We start from the raw sequence: 16,435 nt of genomic DNA, 5'->3' as shown, positions 1-16,435 counted from the left end.
TCAGGTGATGTTCTACCTCAAAACTACTTCCGGTTATCAACTCCACCGAGCCCCCAATTCCCTAATATTCCTAACATTTTTCTACTTCCTCCTTAAAATACGACTCTGGTGCTCTAGCCCTCACAATGCTTCAGGGGAGAGAATTCCACATGCTCACCACCCTCTGTTATAAGAACCTGTATCAGTAATCTTGTAACTAATCTTGTAACTCCAATGAGGTTCTCCCACTGTTGAAATTATTTCAACATCCACATTTTCAATGCCCCCCCCCCAGAATGTTATATGTTTCAAAAAGATCAGCCTTCATACCTCGAAGGAAATAGATCTAATTTCTTTGGCTGCTTGTGATAAGAGAACTCTCTTGTTCCTGCAATTAGCTTAGTGAACAGTAACCATGAAATTTACATTGGATTAGTGTAAAATCTCATCTGGGTCACCAATAATGTTCAGAGAAGGAAACCAGCTATCCTTAGCCAAACTGGATTATGTGTGACTCTGGACCTGCATACGTGATTGACCCATGACCGTCTCCTCATTTCCTAAGTGCTGGAACTAATACAAAAAGGCCCACCCCATGAAAAAAAGACAGTTTTTCTTGGTCAAAATTCCATGTGTCAGGCAGCTTCTGCAAAGGGAATTGTGCAGTCAACACTTCAGCTATATCCCTTCATCTGGACTGAGAGTCTAGAGGGGAAAAGATGGAGAGGAGGGATGTGGCAAGAGCCAGTAAGGGACTGGTGGTTCTAGCTGAGTAGGTTGATTGCAAATGGAGTTGGGTAGGGGAAGAAGAAGGGGGTTGGGTCATGACAGAGGCTGGTTAGAAACAACAAAGCACATTTGGATGGAACCTGATGAGATAGAAAGGTGAAGACTGTTAGCAGGTAAGAGAGAGATGACGGGAAGATGTGAATAATAAGGGAATGTTGCTTCCACCACCCAGCTTTACTTTTTGATCCAGATTAAAGCATCTCCGTCTGCTGTGCCTCCATTCGTTCTTGGTGTTGGCCAAGGAACTATGTTAGCCCATCTGGGAGCCCCAAGTGCTCCCTTTGAGCAAGAGCTTGGGATTTTACTCTGAGTCATGATTGCAAGTCCAGCAATCCAATAACAGCGTCCTCCAGTAGCAAATGGAATATAAATGCACAGGCTCCTGATTCAGATCTACGAGTCATACAAACAACCAACCCCTACAGCACCAGAAACACAACCTCTCTTCTTCTCTTTCCTAAGCCGACAAAACTGATTGTAGCCTTCTTTCTGAATAGTTCCTCTTCTGCTCTGGTCCTCATTTCAAGTAGGTCAATAACCCTGGACCACCTCCTCTTCAAAAAACTGGCTGGTTGTTTCCTGGAGGTTTTACCACATGACTTTCCTTCTCTCCCACCATTGGCTAATTAATACATTACTCTTCCCACTGCAAGGACCTTGTCAACCAATAGAATCCTCAATGGATTCTTCAATGTCCTTATGAATAGTTTTAGAATTGAAAAACCAGAACATTGAAAGGAAATGAAGGAAAATACCTTAGGTATTTTGTCTCTGGAGTGCTGTTCACAACATTTTCCAGTCCTAACCTCAGGAGCTGGCAGTGTGGAATTTGCTTGTTCCCTTGTGGTGCTCTAAATTCCCCCTATTGTGTTGTTAAGTGATAGTAGAACCAGGCGGAGATGATGGGAATGTGTGGAGAATAGCAAAAAATTGGCAGACAGTATGGACTTGGTGGACCATTCTCACCCCCCCACCCCCACCCCTGTGTATGACTCAGATTCTATCACTTACGTTGATTTCCTGTATTGTTGACTTCAGGGCAAACACACAGAGGGCTAGTAACTTCATGCCAGAGCCCTTGGAAAAGAAATATCTTCTTTGTTTTCAAGCATGTGTGTTAGGTCTGGGGCTTCTACCAGCCCTGTTTGTCTAGTGGTACTCTGCCTCCCACAGTATCATTTGTATGCGGGCTGCTTCTTTTCTGATTGCAGTGTAATTACAGCCCAAAGGAAGTCTAATTGCAGTCAATAGCTGGAAATTGCAAGGCCGTCACTTTGCTACCTCTTGTGCAGGGCTGCTGATGAATTCTAAGCTCACAACAGGTGTCCCAAGCAGCCGGCTTCCACTCTGACTCTCAGGAGAGTGTTTTTAACTCTCTGAAACGGTTCAGCACTCCTGTGATGTGGAACAAGATGAAGCTTTGATGGTTTTATTTACTGGCTCACCTGAGAGGTAATGTGGTCCTACTTTTCTGTGTTAGAGAAACCTAGTGGTTATATTCAACAGGACAATACTCAGTTACTAAAATGTAGCTATCACAGCTCCCACTTCACACATAGCAAGTCCCATAAACAGCTGTAGGATAAGTAATCCATTGTTTTATTGGCACCAGCTCTGGATGAAAATTGACCAGAAGCCAAGGAAAGGTCTGGCACTTGAGATATAGATTCCGCTAACTCGGGGGAAAGACTGTATCCACCCACCTTATCTGTGTCCCCCATGACTTTGTATACCATTATAAGGTCACTCATTTCCACATGGAAAGAGGTTCCAGCTTATCCAATCTCTCCTTGTGACTCAAGCCCTCCAGTCCTGCAAATATCATTGTGAATTTTTACTGCACCTTCACCAATTTAATGATATCGTTACAAATGCTAGGTGACCTGAACTGCACACAATATGCAAAGTGTGGTCTCACCAATAACTTAGATAATTCGATGTATCTCAACTCTTGTACTTAGTACTCTAACTGATGAATGAAAGCATGTCAGATGCCTTCTTCCCCACCCTATCTCCATGTTGTGTCATTTTCAGGGAACTATGCATATTTACCCTGACTTTCTTCAGTTCTGCAGCACTCTCTGGAGTCCTTCCAATTACTGTGTGTAAGCCCTGCCCTGAAACACTTTGCTCTTGTGGGAGTCAAATTCCATCTTCCATTCCCTTGGTATTTTCTCAGTGCATCTAGATCCTGTTGTAAGCTTAGGTAACCTTCTTCATTGTCCACTACACCACTAATTTTGATACCATCTGCAAAGTTAATCAAAGTTAACAATATGCCCATCCAAATCATTCATAGAGATGACAAACAACAATGGACACCAACCCATGCAGTGCAGCACCGGTCACAGGCCTCCATTCTGAATAACAATACTCCTTCCACCAAAAAATTTTGTATCCATTTAGTGAGCTCATCCTAGATTCAGCGTGATCTAATCTTCCATACAAATCTAATATGTAGGACTTCTTCGAACACCTTGTTAAAGTCCATATAGATAACATCTACAGTATTGACTTTCTCTCATCAGTTTGCTTTGTTACCTCCTCAAAAAAGTCAATCAAATTGGTGAGGCACAATTTATTATGTCTAAATCCATGCGGGCTGTCCCTCATCAGTTCTTGCAGATGGATCCTGGCTCTCAGAATCCCTTGAGTAACATCTGCATCACTGATGTCAGGGTCATCAACTAATCAGACTTTGATAATCTCACATTTGCTGACAAACACAACCGGAACCCTTTGGAGAAAGGAACTGAGCATCAGCTGGGAATAGCAATGGGTGGGACAGGACAGAAAGGGGCGGAGGCAACCTCCTGGCAATTGAGAGGTCTGGGAGAGAAGCTAGGATGTTGGAAGGGCTGGAGTTAAGGAGGCCTGGAGATGGAGCTGAAGGTTGGGAAGGCCAAGTGTCACAGTTTTAACAACTGAGTTGATTTACAGGTGAGACTGTTTCATTTCAGCCAAAGCATTTACTGCATACATGTCCACACCCATTCCACACACACGCGCTTGCATGCACATTATTCCTTAGCCCTCTCTCACCCCTAACTCTCTTTCCTTGAGTCACTCTTGCCATGGCTCCCTTAGTCTCACTCCTGCTCAGCCCCGTCTCCTTCACTCACCACTCTTCCCTCATGCATTGTCCACTCATTCCTTTCTCCACATGTCTTCAGAGAGTCTGTTGGCTTTGGATCAGATCACACTGCTCACCGACTGGCAGCTCTATGGACAGCCCTCAGCCAGCGAGGGCTGAGCTCTTTTAAATCTGGCACCACAGCCCCACAGATCTCACCACCCTGAACTGCAAAGGTAAATGGTCTCTTAGATAAAAGTAAAGAAATAAAAACCAACTTTATTTGTCACGTGTACACCAAACAATTGAAATAAATGTTCCAAGGATGTGCTAATGAGCTAATGTCAAATATATTGCTTTTCTTTCTAGGAAGCAATCTGGAGAATTGAGGAAGCCTAAAATCCAGGGACTCCCCACTTAACAGCACTGTGGGAAGACTTACAACTCCCTGACACAACAGTTCATTACCACCTTATCAAGGTTACCTAGAGGAGAATAAACCTTATGTCCTTATCTCGTGAATAAGTAAATCAAAAAGATTCTTCAGAACAGATCTGAGACCATGAGTAATGCTTTATCCTTTTTTTCCTCAATCCATCTCAATTAATAGAGTAACAATGCCAATTTTCAGCTTTGGAGTGCATGAATTATTGTGAATAAAGCATCAATGTTTCCTAATGTCATTTATACTACAGATGAATGCCATCATGTCCTGGAAACTTACCAATCATTAGTCTCACCATATTATCAATTACCATTTTTTCATAATAAATCTGGTTTCCCTCAATTAATTTTATTACCACGTCCATGGCACTTTCTTCTCACCCTTGACTATGCAGATCATTATATAGCAATTAGCTCGCAAGTCTACCATTTAAAAGATTTCATTTACAATATCGTGTGTGAGTTATCTCATGTAGCCTGGTCTGCTTAACATATCTGTAAAAAGCTTCCAATGCCCTTACATAACATTTTCTCTTATCTCCTCCTAGCATCATGCTTGACATCTCATTTACTATTCAGACATTACTTGGTCATGATGAGTGTTACTAAGAGACCTATTCAACTTGAAAAATCTAAATTGTTTCATGAAACATGTGTGGCTTACACAGTAGGTATTCTAGTCTGGTGTTTTCTGTCATTGTGTCTAGACAATTGCATAGAATTTAATGTCATGCAACTGGGACATTGATTGCAATAGATCTGAAATTGTTTTTGTATTGTCTTTTACCATTTATGAGCCCTTCCTAGTTTTTGTGACATTCATAGTTTGACCAGTTTGTCAAAGAATCAGAATTCACTTTCTGATTCCAAGCCAGGGGTATAAGTTAGAACTGTTTGTCTCTCTCTCTCTCTGGGCATTCAGCTTCTGAATTCTACTTTTAATAAAAACACAGAAAATGTCTTTTGTTTCTCAGTAAACGATGACTGCAAAGCAAATTGAATTTCACAAAATAGCTAATTTCAGCAGGGACTCCGTAATTGTGTTTGTAGTGTTGCTATTGCCATGGAAACTATTGTCATCCTTGAAGCTGTAACCTTAAATGAATTAAACCTTCAGTGAAATAAGGACATTTTCCTCAATTGATGCAAAGACTGCAGCCACTGCTAGGTTCTTCAGTGGCTGCAGTCATGTTGATCTGCACACCCAGACAAGGGCATTTGTTTTGATATTTTGCTATTATAAAATCGTAAAGTCACATGGAAATATGCCTTTCAGTCCATGCTGACAGAAGCAAGTCCCTTTTACATAACCTAGTACTTGTCCTATTGTTCTTTAAATGTTGTCATTGTACATAAGTTAACCACTTCCTTTGGCAGTTTATTCCATACACCCATCATCCTTTGAGCGAAAAAATTGCCCCTCATGACTCTGAAATATTTCCCCTTAAACTTACAACCTCCAGATTTTGATTCCCCAAACCTGCATTCACCCCCTCACGATTTTATGCACTGCTATAATGTCACCCCTCAGTGTCCTATATTTGAATGAGTAGAGCCCACACCAGCCCAAGTTGGCTATTAGGATTCAGAACTGGCCAGCCCATTGAAGACAGGGATAGTATTCGATGGGGCTTATTCTGGCTGGAGATCACAACTAGTGGAGTTCCACAGGGTTCTGTATGGGGATTTCTGCTGCTTACAAATATATATGGCTCGTATGAAAACGTGAACAAGTGCCTTACTAAGATCACAGATGATACCAAGTTTGGTGCCCTGGTAATTATGTGTTACGTTTAGTAACTCCAAAAACTACTTGAGAGAAAAATTTGTTTCTTGTCTACTTCGCTTTTAACCACATAACCATATAACAATTACAGCACGGAAACAGGCCATCTCGACCTTTATAGTCTGTGCTGAACACTTACTCTCACTTAGTCCCACCTACCTGCACTCAACCCATAACCCTCCATTCCTTTCCTGTCCATACACCTATCCAATTTTTTAAAAAATGACAACATGGAAACTGCCTCTACCACTTCTACTGGAAGCTCGTTCCACGCAGCTACACTCTCTGAGTAAAGAAGTTCCCCCTTGTGTTACCCCTAAACTTTTGCCCTTCAACTCTCGACTTTTCTTTCCTTTTTTCTTTACTGAGGCATACGATGTGGTGGTGTGATGGCGTAAGCCATTCAAGTACTTCTTACTTAGAACCCAAAATGAATTATGTAAACAAAGAATACTTGATCAAACAATATTTTTACAAGATTACTCAAATATAAAATCCACATCACTTCTCCCTGCAGAGCTTAAACTCCAACTCAATAAAGAATGCATCTCAACACAAAAATGTAATGTATTGCTCTCTGGAATTCATATATACTGTATATATCTATATATGGATGTCTACATAATATACATATACACTGTGTTCTATATACAATATTGCAGCTACTATGTAGACATAGTAAATTTTAAATTGTTCCATTTAGCTAAAGACTTAATCACAATGGAGGATTTTTTACTCTTGCAGGATAACCTCTTTCCTGAGTCTACTTTGCCAGTGAGACTTGTGGCTGTGAAACAAACTCAGGTTCTGGAGCCTCCACCGTGGTGGGCATTGGAGTTGTTTCTAGAGCTGAAGAAGATAGTTCTGATAGATTTGGACACCTTGTTTCTCCAACAACTGACTCTAATCTCCTCAACTGAATCCGGATGACCTCAGATGCAATCTCCTCTGTGTTGGAGAGTGGTCCAGTTCTTTTCTTAATCTTTCCAAGTATCCACTTTTGATAACCTCAGTAGCTCCTGTCCAGGACTGCTTGTCCAGGAGTGAAACATCAAGCCTCCTAGTTTGAGGTGCCCTCAATTTGTCTCAGCTGTTTGTCCTGCAGACTTCTCTGAAATTGGATTTGAAGCAATCCAAACATGAGCACAAGGGAAGATCCAAGGACAGTTTAGCTGGTGGGTTGTTGGTTGTGGAGTATGGTGGATTATGATATGGAAGGAGGAATCTAGAAAGCCTTTGATTCAGTGTTAGTGTAGTGTGTTCTGCTGACTTTGGACTCTGGCCATACATGCCCACCAAGTCATTTGTTGATGGATGGTACAGTACAGATGTAATATATCTTATTCCTGTCATTTTCAGGAACAAACTGTGGTCCATTGTCATTGACTAAGTGTTTTGGAACACCAGTCCTTGTGAAGAGGCTTCTCAAATCATCAAAAGTGTGTGAGGTGACAGGGGAAGCAATTGTGAAATCTTCTGGCCACTTTATAGCTGCATTCACTACTACTAAAAAATGTGTCCATGAATGATCCAGCAAAATCCCCATGAATCCTCCATAAGGGTAACGCAGGCCAGTCCCAGCAATGGGGAGGTGCTGCTCTTGGTACCTTCTGGATGTGTTAGCTCTCTGATCGGTGCACAACATGTTGCTTGATCTGCTGATCTATCCCAGGCCACCAGACAAAGTTTTGAGCCATCACTTTCATTTTGACCATGCCTAGATGATTGGCATATTGCTCTCCAACACATTAACCCCAGCTTGGATGGTACATCAAATCCCAACCCCACAACACCATCAAGGGCAAGTTCATCATATTGCTGGTTAAAAAGGGGGAACTGGAATTTCTGCAGCACATTCCAGCCATTTTGAGTTGCCATATAGACCTGAGACAATGTGGGGTCTTTTCTTGTTTCTCTTTGGATCATCTCTGCCATAAAAGGGAGATTTTTAATTAGCATTAGAGATAATACATTAAGAGATGTGTCCTCTTGTGTAAATTTTTTGGGTATTTCCTTTTCCAAGGGTAAAAAGAACAATCTATCAGCACTAACGTGATTAGTTCTCCTCTTGAATTTGATCTTGTAATTGTGTCCTGAAAGAAACAAAGCCCATCTCTGTATTTGTGCTGGTGCTGTTAGTGGATTGAAAATGGAAAATTGATTGATGTTTAGTAATGAGGGCAAATTCTCCCACACAAAAATACTGGTTGGAGAATTTTACATCCAAACCAGACTCACGGACTTTCTGTCAATCTGTGCATATTTTTTTCTCTGCAGTGATAAGGAAACGTGATGCAATGACTATGGAGCATTTACTTCCATCATTAATAATGTGTGATATGACTATACCATAAGGTGCAATGTCACAGACAAGCTTCACTGGACAAAGTGGATCAAAATATGTGAGTACAGCACCTAACGTCACCATTTCCTTTGCCTTTTGGAAAGCCACCTTACACTGCTTTACCCATTGCCATTTCTTCTCAATCTGTTGTCATGAGTGCAAGGGCTGGCGTACAGTCACCAGGTTTGCCAGGGACCTAGTACAGTAATTGGCAAATCCTAAAAAGGACCAGAACTGTGACACGTCCTTTGGCCTTACGGCATCTAATACTACTGGAATGTTCTCAGTGTACTTGTATAATCCTCATGTGTCAATGGTGTTACTAAAGTAAGTGATGCTTGGTTTAACGAATTCAGACTTGCTACATCATGCTGTGAGCCCATAATCTTCTAATATTTGAGATGTGGAGATGTCCAGGACATAGCAGCCACTTGGTTGGCATCTCTTTCACCACCAATGTGCAAAGATGCAGTGCCCAATCTCTACAAAGATTCTGGTTGCTCTGACACTATCACCTATGACCTCTGCCATGAAGAAGGGCAACAGGTATATGCGAACACCACCATCTACTATTTCAAATCAAACATATGGCAATTTGTCAATACAGTTCATCTCCTTTCCTTCACTGTCACGAGGTTTACATCCTGGAACTTCCTCCCCAACAGTACTCAAGAGCACCCTAACTAGAATGAAACTATGGTTCACCTCTGCTCTGGGCAATAAATTCTGCATTTGCCATTCTTGGTAGGAGCATAAAAGTGTTTAAAAAGAAAAATCCCCTGCAAAGAAATTTCTTCTCATCTTAGTTCTGTATTTTGAGATTGTGATGTTGGTTCTAAACATCCCAGACAGATGAAACATCTATTCCACACCTGTTGGCCCCTTCAGATTTTTTTTTGCATTTTGAAGAATTCATCTTTCTCTTCTAAACTCAAGAAATTAGGCCAAATCTACTTAATTTCTTCTCTTACAGCAAGCTGCCACTCCAGAAATGTACCAGTTGGTCTTTTCTGCGCTCCTGATGAAGGGACATAATAATCCAGATATGGTTGCAGCAGAGCCATGTATAATTGGAACCAAATGAACCTCCTCATGTACTGAGGTCCTGTTACACAGAAGTTAGAGAATCATTAGTTTCCTAATTTCTGAAAGTATCACCACATTAACTTTCAAAGATTTATATGCACCAGGTGACTTTGAACACCGACATCTATTACTCTCGTCATTGAAAATACATTTCTATTGATTTCTTTTTTTTACCAATGTCGATGAGCTTACATTTTTTATATTATATTCTATCCTCCAATGATATGAATATGACCCATTCACAGATCATATTTATATCATCCTGGAGCTTCTGAGGATTCTTCTCCCAATTTACACTACAACCTATTTTCTATCATCAGGAAACTTGGATATATTACATTTGTTCCTCTCATGTAAATCATTGATTTTAGGTACAGATTATAGATTATTATATAGATTATGAACAGTTGGGGACCACATTGTAAATCCCTGCATTAACCCACTAGTCACAGCTTCTCAACCTGAAAATGGCCTGTTTATTCCCCCTGTATTAGTAAGTCAGTCCTAATCACAACCAAACCAGTTTTGATAAATAATCACTTGCATGGAGGCTCATGTGAAAGTCCAAGTACCTAACAACAACTGTCCACTTCTGTTCTGCTGGTCTCAAACTCGAACAACTCTAACAGAGTTCTAAAAGATGATTTACCTTCATGACTGCCTAATCATTTTAGACCTTTCTAAGTGTTCTACAACCAGTCCCTTAATAAGGATTGGTAGCATGTTTCTCAGTACTGACGTTAGGCTAACTGCTCCGCAGTTTCCTTTTTCTCTCTCTCTCTTCTTTATAAAACAAGTTGTATGATGATGTTAGTTAAGGGTTTCTCATGGAAGAGGGAAACAAACTGCCCACCTTATTGGAATCTCTAGGATCTATGGAATTTTGGAAGCTGACAAACAGTGCATCTGCAATGATTAAAGCCACTTCCTTCAAACTTGGTGTGAGCTCACCATCTCCTGAGCATTTATTGACTTTTAATGCCATATTTTCTCCAACACTTATTTATTCAGTAAAGTTGATTTCTTTGAGCTTTGTACTCATATAATGACAGTGGATCTCTATTAGTTTCACAAAGTATTTTTGTATCTTGTTTTGTGAAGTCAAAATTATAGCATAATTTGTCTGGTGTTTCCTAATTCACCAGAGCAATAATTGTCATAGTCTGCAACTTCACCTTTTTATGTTTCTAGATACATCACTCTTATATTCTTCCTTCCCTATCTGCATCAATATCTTGTCCCCCTTTTCTGAATTCTGAAATGTTCCAAATTCTTAAACTTCATACTACCTTTAACTTCTCTTGTAACCCTTGGCTGGACTACATTCCCTGTTGCACTTTCGTGCATTACAGACATATACAGTTGCTGTAATCTCTGCACTGGTATTAAATGTTGTCCACTGCTCGATTACTATTATATCTCTCAATGCATTTTCCCAGCCTACCACTGCCAATTCACACTTCATATCTTCTTAGTTTTATTTTGATTTAAAACCCATGAAGCTGATTCAAACTTTTACAAAATTCCACTGTATTATAATCACCTTTTCCCAAAGACCCTTCTGCTTCCATATTAGTATTTAACCCCATCTCATTGAACAACACTTGATCTAAAGTGGTCTGCCTTCTATTTCCTGAACTTAGAAAATCATCTCTTCAAAAGTCATGAACTCGTCCTCAGTTCTGTTAATGCTAACTTAGATTGCCCAGACCAGATGTGAACCAGTCTCCTGTGATTATTGTCTTTCCCTTGTTACATGCACCTCTGTTGCAGCATTTAGATTGCATCCAAAATTGCCATTGGTAGACATCTCTTCCCAAATGTTATCTGACCCTTGATGTTCCTTGTCTCCACCTAAACTAACTTTCTATTGTGATTTTTGGAACTGAGATCCTTCCTCTTTACTGCCTTTATCCCATTATTATTTCATACATCCTTTTCTGTTTAGCTTACCTCTTCTAAAAACCAGATAATCAGTTCCATATCTTGGCCACTTTGTAATGTCTATTAGGTGGTCCCCATTCACTGTTATGTGTGTCACTCTGCCTATATTTAGATAACTGTACCAGAGTGTACAGGCACAGGATCTTCAGCCCACCAAATCTATGCCATCCGTCAGCCACCAATTACTACTAAGCCGACAGCTATATTTTTTTTACTTTGCTCACAATCCAGTCAATTCCACCCAGATTCTCCCACTCACCTATACACCAGGGACAATTTACAGTAGATATTAACTTATTAACTGCATGTCCAGTGTATGAGGCATTGGGGGAAACTAGAGCACTTGGAAGAAATCCAGTTGGTCATAGGGAGAAAGTGCAAACCCCACACAGACAACACCAGAGGTCAGGACTGAACCTGTGTAAATGGACTTGTGAGGCATCAGCAGTAGTAGCAGCTTCACTGCAACACTCATGGAGAAAAACAAGATATTTTCCTTTAATCCTGGTTCCTGGCAGACCACACAGTCTTCAGGATTCACTCTAATTACTGCACAAAACAACATCTCTCTCCCTTTCTCTCCCTATTTATTATGTCCCCATCCCTATTATATTATTTCTACTTCCAAGCCCTATCTGCCTATTAATTTACTTCCATCTCTTCTCATGTCCACACACGGTCTGCAAGAACCATAAACCTTGGGCAAGTGCAAGAACTATTGTTTTTTTTAATGCTTTTTTCAGTGCTTTTCCCACTAATAATCGTGCACATCTGTTCCTCTGTTCTATGGTTTTTAAGAGTTAAAAAAATTAAACAACAACACATTTGAAGTGAATTCACCTTCACTCACCAAAGTCCACACTTTGTGGAAACTGTACTCTGGCTATTTCAGATTGAGCATTTACAAAGGCATTATGTCAAACTATTTAATCTATTAAAAATAGTACTTTTCTAGTCTATACTGATCCCCACCAATGAAAAACCTACAGCACAACCCAGACCCTTTGGCCCACAAAGCTGTGCTGAACATGTACTTACTTTAAAAATTACCTCGGGTTACCCATAGCCCTCTATATTACTAAGTTCATGTACCTATCCGGGAGTCTCTTAGAAGACCCTATCGTATCAGCCTCCACCACTGTCGCCCGCAGCCCATTCCACACACTCTCCACTCTCTGCATAAAATAACTTACCACAACATCTCCTCTGTACCTACTTCCAAGCACCTTAAAACTATGCTCTATCATGTAGCCACTTCAGCCCTGGAAAAAAGCCTCTGACTATCCACATGATTAATACCTTTCATCATCTTATACACCTCTATCAGGTTACCTCTCATCCTCCGTCGCTCCAAGGAGAAAAGGCCGCGTTCACTCAACCTATTCTCATAAGACATGCCCCTCAATTCCAGGCAACATCCTTGTAAATCTCCTCTGCATCCTTTCTATCATTTCCATATCCTTCTTGTAGTGAGGCGACCAGAACTGAGCACAGTACTCCAACTGGGGTCTGACCAGGGTCCTATATAGCTATAACATTACCTCTTGGCTCTTGAACTCAATCCCACAGTTGATGAAGGCCAATGCACCGTATGCCTTCTTAACCACAGTCAACCTACATAGCAGCTTTGAGTGTCCTGTGGACTCGGACCCCAAGATCCCTCTGATCCTCCAGACTGCCAAGAGTCTTACCATTAATACTATATTCTGCCATCATATTTGACCTACCAAAATGAACCACCTCACACTTATCTGGGTTGAACTCTATCTGCCACTTCTCAGCCCAGTTTTGCATCCTATCAATGTCCCACTGTAACTTCTGACAGCCCTCCACACTAGCCACAACACCCCCAACCTTTGTGTCATCAGCAAATTTACTAACCCATCTCTCCACTTCCTCATCCAGGTCATTTATAAAAATCACGAAGAGAAGGGGTCCCAGAACAGATCCCTGAGGCACACCACTGGTCACTGACCTCCATGCAGAATATGACCTGTCTACAACCATGCTATGCCTTTTATGGGCAAGCCAATTCTGGATCCACAAAGCAATGAGCCCTTGGATCCCATACCTCCTTACTTTCCCAATAAGCCTTGCATAGGGTACTTTATCAAATGCCTTGCTAAAATGCATATACACTACATCTACTACTCTACCTTCATCAATGTGTTTAATCACATCCTCAAAAAATTCAATCAGGCTTGCAAGGCACGACCTGCCCTTGACAAAGCCATGCTGACTATTTCTAATCATATTATACCTCTCCAAATGTTCATAAATCCTGCCTCTCAGGATCTTCTCCACCACTTCAATCTCAAAACCAAACTCTACCCAATAACTACCTTTAAATGGCAATATCACATCAATAGCACCTCATTTTAATGATTGCTTAATTTACAAGTTTTCCATTTACTTCAGTTTAATTAAAATCAATAAAACTTTTCAAATGTCTGGGAAGCACTATTTCTCTTTACGGAATAGGGAAATCTTGTTTCTTTCCGTAGAACTTTTCAGCAGTGCTTTCCCTTGTTTAGCAATAAATTGCATTCCTACCAACTAAAGTGGATGAGTATGAGAAGCAGAAGTACATGAGAAACAAAGGATTTCTTTTTTTACAATTGAGTTCAGGTATAACAATGAGACTGGGAAGACACCAAAATTGTAATGCCCTAGATAAGATTTCTTCTGTTATGCTGTGAGGTGTTTTCTTTTAGCAGTTTTCTGTAAAAGCAGTGCATCCTGCTGGTAAGAATGTTTTGGCTTCAGTTAAAGATAAGGAGCCATGTTGTCTAACTTAGGAATGTTATAACCATATAACAATTACAGCACGGAAACAGGCAATCTCGGCCCTTCTAGTCCGTGCCGAACGCTTACTCTCACCTAGTCCCACTGACCCACACTCAGCCCATAACCCTCCATTCCTTTCCTGTCCATATACCTATCCAATTTTACTTTAAGTGACAATACCTAACCTGCCTCTACCACTTCTACTGAAAGCTCGTTCCACACAGCTACCACTCTCTGAGTAAAGAAATTCCCCCTCGTGTTACCCTTAAACTTCTGTCCCCTAACTCTCAACTCATGTCCTCTTGTTTGAAACTCCCCTACTCTCAATGGAAAAAGCATATCCACATCAACTCTATCTATCCCCCTCATAATTTGAAATACCTCTATCAAGTCCCCCCTCAACCTTCTATGCTCCAAAGTATAAAGACCTAACTTGTTCAACCTTTCCCTGTAACTTAGGTGCTGAAACCCAGGTAACATTCTAGTAAACCTTCTCTGTACTCTCTCTATTTTGTTGACATCTTTCCTATAATTCAGTGACCAAAACTGTACATAATACTCCAAATTCAGCCTTAACAATGCCGTGTACAATTTTAACATTACATCCCAACTCCTATAATCAATGCTCTGATTTATAAATGCTGAGTCAACCAGTCAGGATTGTGGGACATAGAGAGCTCTCTGGAGCTCTCTGGAGAGCTGAGAGGGAAGAGATTTCTGTAGAACAGTACAGGGTCTTTTTGGTGGGAGCAGCGGAGTGGGGCACAAAGGAAGATGCCACAGAATGCTGTTCGAAGAGTCCCCGCTGTAACTAGTGCTTTGTGGATATGAATGGTTCTGAGAAGGAAGTGCCAATACTCCTGAGACCGCCAGTTTGTTCAAGAAGGTCTTTGAGGAAGTGCGGGCTGTGCTGGGTGTTCTCCCACAGACAATGGGTCTAGTATGTGAGTAAAGCGATATGCCCTCCACTACTCTAGAAATGAGCTCCAATGTTTATGTGCATATTAGACTGGCTTAACTGTAATGGGCCCTTTTATAATCTTTCTGTAACTGTAAAGTTGCTAAATATATTTCTTAATTTTATGCTGGTTTACATTCTGTTAATTTTCTAATGAATGATAACTTTGCATGGAGCAGTATTTACATAGCAATCGTTACAATCAATGTTTCTTAATTGGGACATCCCAATGTTCCTGTTTGGTAGAACCCCAACTCATACCAACCCTAGACATATATTGTTTATGAAAGGTGGCCTTCTCACTGCTGAATCATGTGGCCATTGGCAGAGTGAGCTAATGAGCCAAGTTTGTGTCCGAGCCCGATAAATGGGTTACATAGTTTCAACATGAGGTGGGTTAAGCAAAAGCAGAGAGATGATATTCGGAGGGTAAATGAAAAGTTAACACATGGCTGCTGATCTCAGCCTCCCTGAGGCCCTATGATAAGGATGATATCAGAGCCTGAAATAAAGTTATTGTTTAGCTTGGAAACAATTTGAGAAAAGCTGAGATAGAGGGAGACCTAAACATGCTGAAAATATTGAGAAAGTAATTGGAGATTTGTGTTATCACCATGTGTGAAATCAAAGGTCAGAGAATAATTGGGATTAAGATCTAAACTGGAGTAGACATTTCACTTTGTTTAACCCTTGCAGCACTGTACAGTCAGTTTCAGTGACCAGTGTTTAGATTACTTGTAGCCTCCATAGTATCCAAGATGCCTTCCAGGGGTGGTGCCTCTGAAAGGGCAACGTCCATTATTAAGGACCGTAACCACCCAGGACATGCCCTCTTCTCATTGCAGGAGGGAGGGACAGAAGCCTGAAGGCAAACACTCAGTGATTCAGGAACAGCTTCTTCCTCTCTTCCATCCAATTGCTAAATGCACATTGAACCCATGTACCATATTTATGGTTAACTTATTTCTTTAATTAATTATTTATTTGCTCATTCTATATTATCATGTATTGCATTGAACTTCTTTTGCTAAGTTAACAAATTTCACATCACATACCAATGAGAATAAGCCTGATTCTGATTTGCACTTCCACAAAGGCCAGCTATCATTCTGTAAGATTAACATACTGCTATAACTTCACTGGTGCAGTTATATTCCTCCGCTGATCATATTTCCAAAATAATGTTTAATTTTTACCCTGCTTATTTAGTTATACAATTTCCATCAGTCATGAAGACTGAAAACA

This window comes from Hypanus sabinus, chromosome 2 (genome assembly GCF_030144855.1).
Source record: "Hypanus sabinus isolate sHypSab1 chromosome 2, sHypSab1.hap1, whole genome shotgun sequence".
Lineage (NCBI taxonomy): Eukaryota > Metazoa > Chordata > Chondrichthyes > Myliobatiformes > Dasyatidae > Hypanus > Hypanus sabinus.
The sequence above is the reverse complement of the archived record's forward strand: the minus strand, read 5'-3'. Positions refer to the sequence as shown.